Source organism: Cervus canadensis, chromosome 12 (assembly GCF_019320065.1).
Source record: "Cervus canadensis isolate Bull #8, Minnesota chromosome 12, ASM1932006v1, whole genome shotgun sequence".
Classification (NCBI taxonomy): Eukaryota; Metazoa; Chordata; class Mammalia; order Artiodactyla; family Cervidae; genus Cervus; species Cervus canadensis.
The window spans coordinates 32,354,900-32,366,162 of NC_057397.1; positions in this window are offsets into that span (position 1 = coordinate 32,354,900).

The window sequence follows — 11,263 nt, forward strand, 5'->3', positions numbered from 1 at the left end:
TGGATAGTAGCCCACCAGACTCCTAAGTCCATGGGATTCTCTAGGCAAGTACTGGAGTGGGTTGCCATGCCCTCCTCCAGGGGATCTTCCCCACCCAGGGATCAAACCTGTGTCTCTTAACATCTCCTGAATTGGCAGGCAGGTTCTTTACCACTAGTACCACCTGGGAAGCCACAGTAATGACAATAAAGGGATGGTCAGATCTCATCTTTCCTGTGCTCATCCATTCATTCAATAAATATTGAACCGCCCTGGAACTATGTTTCCAAACACACTTCTTCCAAACACAGAAGAAAATAACAATGATGCTTATCTCTAGCATTTATTGAACACATACTAACTGCCTTAGACATTAAGGATAAGGTTCAGTTCAGTTCAGTTTAGTCACTTAGCCGTGTCCGACTCTTTGCAACCCCATGAACTGCAGCACGCCAGGCCTCCCTGTTCATCACCAACTCCCACGATTTACCCAAACTCATGTCCATTGAGTGGGTGATGCCATCCAACCATCTCATCCTCTGTTGTCCCCTTCTCCTCCCGCCTTCAATCTTTCCCAGCATCAGGGTCTTTCCCAATGAATCAGCTCTTCCCATCAGGTGGCCGAAGTATTGGAGCTTCAGTTTCAGCATCAGTCCTTCCAATGAATATTCAGGACTGATCTCCTTTAAGATGGACTGGTTGGATCTCCTTGCAGTCCAAGGGACTTTCAAGAGTCTTCTCCAACACCACAGTTCAAAAGCATCAACTCTTTGGCACTCAGCTTTCTTTATAGTCCAACTCTCACATCCATACATGACTATTAGAAAGGATAAGGTTAGGTACATGATTTTACTTAATCCTTATATAACTCAATCAGGTAAGTGCTATTATTTCCTGTATTTCACAGATAGTCTACAGAAACTAAAGGTCACATAACTGGTTAAATGGTGGTGTTTAGATCCAAATCTAGGTGGCCAGCACTCAAAGCTAGATTCAAGATGGGTGGGGAGTGCTCCAGGCAGAAGGCAGACAATCAGTGAAGGCCTTGAGGCAGAATGTAATCTGACTTGTTAGAGAGACTTTCTGAAAGCTAGCGGCTGAAGCAGAGTCCTAAGGGAGATTGTGTTTCAGATAGAGGCTGGAGACCTTGTAGGTTAAGGTTAAAATTTTTGGACTGTAACTTGGAAGCTATTAAAAGGCCTCTAGCAAAGAAGTGATTTATATTTTGAAAAGATGCCTCTGGCTAGGAAGGAAGGGATTTGGAGGGGCAAGAATAGATGTTAGAGCTATTGTGTCAGTTGGGGTGGAGATGATGGGCCTCAGGCTTCTGAGATGCAATGTATGAACTGGAGGTGAGGTGTGACTGCCAGGTAGGAACCTGGATAGGAGGTAGTGGGGCCATTCCTAAGATAGGGATCTGGTGGGCTGTCAGACTTGTAGGAAAATCTTTAGTTTAGTTGGACATTTGGCAAAATCAGTTGCCTCCAGGGCACACGGCACACAGTAGTAGGAAGTCAGGTCAAAATGTAGGATGGAGATGTCTATTTAAAGAATCTGCCTGCCAATGCAGGAGCCACCGGGGGCAAGGGTTTGATCTCTGTGTCGGGAGGATCCCCTGGAAGAGGAAATGGCAACCCACTCCAGTATTCTTGCGTGGGAAATCTCAGAGACAGAGGAGCCTGGTGGGCTATAAATACTCAGCACCTAATTTGGATATCTCAGCATCTGTGTGTCTTAGGGACTCGATGGTTGGCGACAGTTTTTCTGGAGTAAAAGTACTGCCCCAATGAGACTCATCTTCGAGGGATCTAGGAAAAGAGCTGGGACTTTGCACACTGGGGTTTTGGGAAGATTAGGGCCCAGAACTTAACAATTAAACAACCACTGGGAGTTCAGGACACTGCAGAGACAGTGTGTAGTGAGAAGAGAAGGCAGGTCTCAGAGGAAACAGAAGTGTCCAGGATCCGAGAGGCACCCGGGTTTCACATGCAGATTCACATCCAATGGAGGTTAGAATAGCCCCGGGGGTCAGGCTTGTAAATTGGGAATGGAAGTAACTATACCCCTCTCTCGGCTCTCCCAATCTGTGGGCTGACTGGCCATCCACCTCTTGCCCCTGTTTAGTTTCAGCAGAACACAATTCTGAAGTGACTTTAAGGGCTCTCTTTGTCATTTCTTTCAAATTTTTACATTTATGTCTCACATAACAAAAGAAAAGGGAGGAGGGCAGAATTTAATGAAAGAACACTTACATGTCATTGTATCCCCTTCCATTACTCCCATTTCTTTCCATGTGCACAGAACAGCCGTGCAATTGAACATTTAAAAACGTCTCTCAGGAAATTCCCTGGTGGTCCAGTGGTTAAGACTTCATCTTCTAATGTAGGGGGTGCAGGTTCAGTCCCTGGTCAGGGAACTAAGACCCCACATGCCTCAGGTCCAGAAAGAAAACCAAAAACATAAAACAGAAGCAACGTTGTAACAAATTCAATAAAGACTTTAAAAATGGTCCATGTCCAGAAAAATCTTTAAGAAAACGTTCATCGAACTGCACTAACAGAAACAGTGAATCCAGTTCTGGTCCCTAATCTTCCCAAAACCCCAGTGTGCAAAGTCCCAGCTCTTTTCCTAGATCCCTCAAAGATGAGTCTCATTGGGGCAGTACTTTTTCTCCCAAAAAAACTGTCGCCAACCATCGAGTCCCTAAGACACACAGGTGCTGAGATATCCAAATTAGGTGCTGAGATACCCAAATTAGGTGCTGAGTATTTATTTCATGAAGGAAGGATGGGAGGAAGGAAAGGAAAGTGGGAAAGAGGGAGAAGAGTCTTGCATAAAAGAGCTCACAGTTTGGTGGTGAAGATCTTTCAATGACTGAAGGATATTTGGTTAAAGGTGATGGTGTACTTATTTCCTACAAACATGGTTGAAGATGGATCTTGATGAGCTTTGGATCACATAGGTGTGCAAATATGAAATGTTTTATATGAGGCGAATAACAGAATATAAGGGCAGGGGGTTTGTGTTTGAAATGAAAAAATACACTTCAGTTATCCTGTATGCTCTCAAAATAGTGTGTGCTGCATGGTAGCAATTCAAGGCAATTTCAGCATGTCTGGTTTTTAGCAGGCTTATCAACCAATCATTAAGGGAGTGAACGTTACACCCAGGGAATGCTGATGGCAGTATTAGCTATAAATAAATAAGCTAGCCATAAATAGATAAGCTAATATGTATAATACCTAAATGAATAGACTTTCCTCTTGTTTCATGGCCTGAAAAGAGCGCAGCTTTTCATTAGACGAATCATTTGAAAATGTGGAAGCTGATACTGCCGCAGCTCAGCGCTCTCTGCCCATTGATAATGGCCTCTGGACCAGCAGTGGGGGTGGGAGACCAATGTCCATTTACTTTTGCCAAGATTGTTATTGAGTGAAACCTTTAATGGGGACATTTACGAGCCCACTCAGCTAAGAGCTCAGGGCGGCCTTAGAATAGTCTTTCCCTCCACCTTGATGGCTCTTAGAGAATCAATACAGGTAATATGTCAGTCGGTGGTCGGCTGTCCCATAAATAGAAAGGTAGAGCTGAAATGGAAACTGACAGGTAGCCACTTAGAGAGAGGGTCTGGGGTAAACACTCCGAAAGTGAAGCTCCTCTCGGGAGTAGGGGAGTGTCCAGCCCTGCATCACAGTCAAGCCTGCGATCAGATAGGCAGAGATTGGGAAGAAAGGCTTAGCTAGCAGGAAAAGCCACTTACAGCTTAGGAAAGGCCTTCTATCGGGGTAATCCCTTTAGAGCCCCAGAACTCATGTTGGGTTGTCTATCTGTAGTAGCTATAGTTGGTCTCATTTGAAAAAAAAAAAAAAAAAAAAACTGTGGTAAAATACACAGAACAAAATTTCCCATTGTAACCTTGCTTTTTTTTTTTTGGCCAGGCCACTCATATTTTGTGAGATGTTAGTTCCCCAGCCAAGGATGGAAACTGTGCCCTCTGCAGTGGAATTGCAAAGTTCTAACCAGTGGAATTGCAAAGTTCTAACCGCTGGATTGCCAGGTAATTTCCCCACCTTCACCATTTCTAACTGTACAGTTCAGGGACATTAAGTACATTCACACTGTGGTACAGCCCTTACCACCCACTTCTAAAGCCCTGCATCTGGCAAAACTGAAGCTCTGTACCCATGACACATTCATTCTCTGTTCCTCACCACCCCAAAACCACCATTCTACTTTCAGTTTGTTTCATTCAGCATCATGTCCTCAGGATTCACCCACATTGTAGCAAGTTGGAATTTCTTCCTTTTTAAGGTGGAATCTTGTTCCATTAGATATTAGATATACAGACCAACTTTATTTATCTGCCCATCAGTTCACAGACACGGGTTGCTTCCACCTTTTGGCTACTGTGTGGTCTCACTTTTGACCCCAAAATCACACAGTCATCTTCTTTCCTGAACTGAAGTGGAAGTCGTTCAGTTGCATCCAACTCTTTGTAACCCCATGGACTGTACATGGAATTCTCCAGGCCAGAATATGGAAGTGGGTAGCCATTCCCTTCTCCACGGTATCTGCCCAACTCAGGGATCAAACCCAGGTCTCCCACATTGCAGGCAGATTCTTTACCAGCTGAACCACCAGGGAAGCCCAAGAATACTGGAGTGGGTAGCCTATCCCTTCTCCAGCGGATCTTCTGAACCCAGGAATTGAACCGGGGTCTCCTGCATTGCAGGAGGCCTCTACCAGCTGAGCTAACAGGTAAGCCCATCTTCTTTCCTAGATAGCAATTAAAAAACAAAAACAGGGCACTTCTCTGGTGATCCAGTGGTTAAGACTCCATGCTGTCTATGCAGGGGGCATGGGTTTGATCCCTGGTCAAGGAACTAAGATCCTTGCAGTATGGCCAAAATATTAAAAACAAAAAAAAACACTCAGAAAACCTTCCTGGAATTCGTAGAAAAATAATGTTTAGTTTGGAGTACCCCAAGCCTCCTCTCCTTCCACCCTCCACACTGAGGGTACATAGGCAAGAGGGTGATTCTTATCTTCAGGTAGGTCTGAGAAACTCGGACTTCCACTCAATAGGAACCCCTTTGCTACTGATCAGCCCCTTTTATTTTGAGTTAGAACATTGCAAGCTCAATGAATGGATGGCTGGTTGTATTAGTATTTCTTTCAAAATAGGAATTCTCAGTCTTGCAGTTTGTCATCTATTATGAGAAACTTAGAGACCAGGCACTATCTCGGATTGAATTAAGTATACAGTTGTAACCACAAACCTACTCTTCTCATTTGACACCTGAAATCAGTTTGAAAACCTGGACTGATAGACCAATTGATGGATGACAGATGGGTTGTAAGATTAGGTGTCCCAGAGAAAATTTCTCATTCTGCATTTAAGCATTTCTGTAATTAAGATAATTCACATGTAGACTTCCAATTTTTAATGTCTCTTGATATTGTGTATTTGCTATTTGTAATGTGCTGCAGTCCATGGAATCACAGAGTTGGACATGACTTAGCAAGTGAACAACAACAAATTTAGATTAAACGCACCCAGTTCTTCCTTTGTATTTCCTCTCCCTCAAATCCTGCCACTCCTTGAAAACAGCAATGGCATACACATCCCCAGGTAACTAGTAGAAGACTTTTCAATTTGTAAGTTGACCAAAGTTGCCAAATTTGGCTCTTTGTAAGTTGCCAAAGTTCCTGACTGGCCCTGTTCAAGGTTCTTCTCCCTGGAAATGCCCCTGGGCATTTGTGAGTCATCAGACTCAGGACCCCCAGGGTGCCCAGATCTGTGGACAGCCTAAGGGGACCTATATTCCAGCACTAGCCTTTCCAGGCCCTTCCTCTTTGGCAAATGGAAAAGACTGGAATCCTAAATCATGCCTGCCTTGCAGACTACCCAGCCCTGGGCTTCTAGTCACCACTGAAGGTTTCAGGCCCTCCAGTTACAGGAATGGGCTTTCCTACTGGTGCAATGGTAAAGAACCGGGAGGATCCCCTGGAGAAGGAAATGGCAACCCACTCCAGTATTCTTGCTTGGGAAACCCCATGGACAGAGGAGCCTGGAGGGCTACAGCCCATGGGGTTGCAAAAGAGTTGGACTTGACTTAGCAACTAAACAACAAGCTATGTATTACATTATCCACTAAAAATGGGCAGGGTGTCTTCCAAGGTTCTTGCTTAGAGGGAGGCTGCTCTGTTTCCCTTAAACATCAAATCTCTTCAGTCCCAAAGCCCCCTGGGGGCAAGCCCAGGGCAGTCTATTCCTGTAACTTTATGTGCATTCGTGCTCAGTCGTGTCTGACTATTTGCGACTCTGTGGACTATGAGCCATGAGGCTCCTCTGTCCATGGGATTTCCCAGGCAAGAATACTGGAGTGGGTTGCCGTTTCCTTCTCCAGGGATCTTTCTGACCCAGCGACTGAACCTGCATCTCCTTCCTTGCAGATGGATCCTGTACCAGTAAGCCACCTGGGCTCTCCTAGTGGAAGAGAATTTTTAATGGAAGGAGTTTCCAAATCAAATGGAAGAGAATTTGGCTCCGGCATCTTTAAGTCAGATAACTAGGGAGAGGGGAATTCACCAGCATGGCTCGGCCTCCCTTCCCTGCTTCAGGCCTTCACAGTCCTGTGGCCATTGGAGGTTGAGAAAATCTTTCCAAAAGAAAAGAGAAGAAAAATCCTTCTGTCGTGAAAAACAAGCTGTCTTCTGCCTCAGTCACCTTGCTACGTCAAATTGGTTAAGAGTGGGGGGAGAAATCACATATTTGGCCATAAAATTGTACCTGGTATTTTTACTAGCATTTAAAAAATAATCAATAGATGTCAAATAAAACACAGCGTAGAAGCAAATGGAAAAACACTTGGCATTTTAAAACAGTTTGTAAAATCAAGAATGGAATTCCAGTCCTTTTGGTATATATTGTTAGCAAACAGATTTCAACGAAAACTGCTGTGCTGTGCTTAGTCGCTCAGCTGGGTCCAACTCTTGCAAACCCACAGACTGTAGCCTGCCAGACTCCTCTGTCCAAGGGATTCTCCAGGCAAGAATACTGGAGTGGGTTGCCATTCCCTTCTCCATTCAATGCAAACTAGTATGCTATAAATAAATCCAGAACAAATAAATAAATAAATAAATAAATAAATCCGGAACAAATTACACAAATTGACAGATGGAATCCAGAACAAATTATACAAATTGATAGACAGAATTTACATAATGTGAAAACAATTTATCCCACATTTTAAGATAATGAAAAAGATGAAAAAGAATGATGGTGAAAGAATACTTTATCCTGAGACAATCTTCTCCATAGACCTTTTTCACTCTAGTTGTAATTAGGGCTAAGTATCATTTCAAAATATTATAATTCAAGGAGTTCCTGGGCAGTCCCAGTGTTTAAAACTCTGCATTTCTACTGCAGGGGGCCCAGGTTTGAACCCTGATCAGGGAACTAAGATCTCACATGCTGAGTGGCATGGCCACACACACACACACACACAAATTATAATTTATTTTTGTTAAAGTTACTTTAAGCCCACAAAACAATAAAGTTTAAATTCTTTTCAGCAATAAAAGGAAGCATCATGTACTTTATTTCCTGAATACAGAACTTCTTTTAAAAATGGAGAAGAGGTGGGAGAGGGGTTCAGGGTGGGGAACACATGTAAATCCATGGCTGATTCATGTCAATGTATGGCAAAAACCACTACAATATTGTAAAGTAATTAGCCTCCAACTAATAAAAATAAATGGAAAAAAAATAGAGAAGACTATTTGTTTCTGATTCCCATACTTTATATAGGGATTATCAATGAGGAAAAAGTTTATTTCTATTTTATAGTATTTTTAACACTTTTTCTTTCAAAGTAAATTTGGCCATTCTATTTTGATACACATTTAACGTATGGCTGTGAGAGTTGGACTGTAAATGTACATCACATGTATGGATGTGAGAGTTGGACTATAAAGAAAGCTGAGCACTGAAGAAGTGATGCTTTTGAACTGTGGTGTTGGAGAAGACTCTTGAGAGTCCCTTAGACTGCAAGGAGATCCAACCTGTCAATCCTAAAGGAAATCAGTCCTGAATATTCATTGGAAGGACTGATGCTGAAGCTGAAACTCCAATACGTTGGCCAGCTGATGCGAAGCACAGACTCATTGGAAAAGACCCTGATGCTGGGAAAGAATGAAGACAGGAGGAGAAGGGGATGACAGAGGATGAGATCATTGAATGGCATCATTGACTCGAAGGACATGAGTCTGAACTAAGCTTCAGGAGTTGGTGATGGACAGGGAAGCCTGGTGTGCTGAAGTCCACGGGGTTGCAAAGAGTCAGACAAAACTGAGTGACTGAACTGAACTGATTTTGATACATATCAATCAACAAAAAAGTCCTGTGATATATTTGAGTTACATGTTTCTATGGAAAGAATTCAAAATATGAATTTGTTCTCCTTAATTTTGGATCTAGTCCATAAGGTAGCAGCATAAGGCATTCTGAAAACACATAGAACTACTGGGTCTTAGTTGCTGTATGTAGGATCTAGTTCCCCAACCAGGGTTCAAACCCAGGCCCCCTGCATTGGGAGTGCCTGGAGTCTTAGTCACTTGACCACTAGGGAAGTCCCAGTATTTGTGATTTTATCTCTATCATACTGTGAATGGTAGTTTCTTTCTTTTTTTTTTTTTGAATGGTAGTTTCTTGAAACCCCAATCTGCCTTGTTCTCTGTGGGTACAAACCAAGCTATGACTTTACGGCCATAACCCTATGAGCCTACCTACTGCAGGCCCTATAGAGTCCCAAACATCTGTCCACTTTGATAGCACTGTTCATTGCAGCCTCCAACTTCTCAAGTCCTAGAAGAGCACCCCGAGGGCCCATTAAGAGCTCCATCAATATCATGGATACCACTTTGAGCCTTATTGTTTTCCCAGGGTTCAGATGTCCCTTTTTATACATTTTTTCCTATAATAAATTAACAGATAATATTTATCATCAAATAAAGACTCAGATAGGAAAAGGAATATAAGCACAGAGATTATCTCATAAGGTCTCTGAATTCCATCAATCAGGTTCATAGCTGTAGAAAAGGTTCCATGTTTCCAACAGTAAAATGACAACTGCGTTCTATGGGTTTCCATTATTCTCAGGAAGAGCACTATTTTGCCTGCCATCTGCATTCTAATGGTTCCTCTTAATGAACCACTTTGTGATTTTACCAAGTCACTAAGCTACTCGGTTTTACCCATTGCTATGTTGCAGGGACTGTGAAGATAGATCACATAAAGCAATGGTTTCTGAACTTTAATATGATAACTGGGTGCCACCCTCAGAATTTCTGATTTAGTAGATATTCAGCAGGGGTAGAGAATTTGCTTTTATAACAAATTTCCAGGCAATTCTGATGCAGCTCGTCCATGAACCACTGAAAGAAAGCATATTTATCTATAATGGAATTTGCATAGTTCTTCCCCCCTTTTGCCTTCATTGACAGGTTAAGAAAAAAGAAATAGATTTAATAAGTATTATACAGAAGGCAGGTTGTTTCATTTTACTTAATTCTCACAACATCCTACAACATAATTATTACCTTATTTTATGGATAAGTCTGTTAAACCTTAAGCATTAAATGGCCTGCCCAGGATTATACAGTGGGGACATGGTGCACAAATGTAAGTTTGGCCAACTCCAAAATCTAGTCTATGCTCTGAGTTCCAACAATGTCTGGCCAACACAATTATGTTAGCTGAAAGTTTTAATACTTTCTACAGAGTGGTTTGTCTTCTACTTTAATTCTTAGTCCATTAAAAAAAAAATTCTTATTGCTTTAAGCTAATCTAAATTATCTTTAGAAATCTGAGTGTACTTTTAAACACAAGAGGGCTTAAGGTAATTACTAATAGGAAGATGTTATGAATTGACTGTATTTTCCAAACAGTGATATAGGTAACGTGATCAATATGACCAAAATTTGTAGAAAAAAGCTTGGATTAATTAAAAAAGGTCCAAAGCATTCCAGTTAGTGTAGGCATGCATGATCCGTATACTAAGGCATTACTTAACATGCATGCATTTTGGAATTAGTGCTAGAAAATAGGAATTTTTTTTTTTTAACCTTTCTCTGCTACTCTTCCAGTTCAAAGAACAGAGTAGTTAATTTGAATTATTCAACTAGTGAAACATTGGCATCACACCAGTTCCTGATGTCTTGCTTTACTACTTGGTTTTAAAATAATGTTCAAATCCATACGGACCGAGAAATATATTTTGAACTAGCAGGCAAAGAAAGGCTGCCTAATTACAGGCTGAGCCCCCTGATCTTTTCAAATGATCATTGTTCTGACTTAATTAACACGAACTAAAACAGTCCTGAAACAACAGGGCACACTCCCATTAGGATAAATTACTCAGAGACCTACTCACCGCAGCCAAGCATTCCCCAGAGAAAAATCTGTCACTGCTTTTTCCACCTGCACTACATCTCTTTTCAAAGGGCTCTGCTGCAGCTGGGAGACCCTCTGAAGGGACATCTGCTCTGTATTGAAATCTCTACATTTGGAAGAGATGTGGACCATGAATAAAGGGTGGAGAAAAACCCATGGTCGATAGAGCCATGACCTAGAGGCTGAGTAGCATGCTTGCCTATGATACAGTTTTATTCTGGTCTCCCATTTTCCATGTGAATATTTAAAAGTTTGCTGTTGCTGGCCCCAAAAGAGGGAAGAATGGATATAGTCAGCAGAAAAATGCTATTTCCTTAGCAGGGTTCATAAGCTGAGCATCACTAGTTCACTAAGAGCCTGGGTTTTGGAGTCAGGCCAACCTAGTTTTGCCCCTTAAGAGGCAAATGCTGGACCACTTCCTTCTTCCTTCAGCCTTGATTTCCTTATCCATCAGGTGGTAAACTCAGTGCTGCCATGTCATAGGCTTCATGATCCACAGATGTTGGCCATTTGGACCCATGTCAGTCAATAAATAAAATAAAAGATTATTCTCAGGACTGCCCTGGTGGTCCAGTGGTTAAGAATCCATCTTGCAATGCAGGAGACACAGGTTTGATTCCCTGGTCAAGAGAGGGAGCCCACATGCGACAGAGCAACTCAGCCCACACACAACTGAGGCCTGACACAGCCAAGTAAACAAATAATTATTTACAAAGAAAGCAAGAAAAGATTATTCTCCACAAGCTTGCATTAGTCTTGTGACAATGTCTGCAAAGGAGCTACAGTTGTCTCTTCATCAGGAATGAAATCATGTTTAAACCTAGAGCA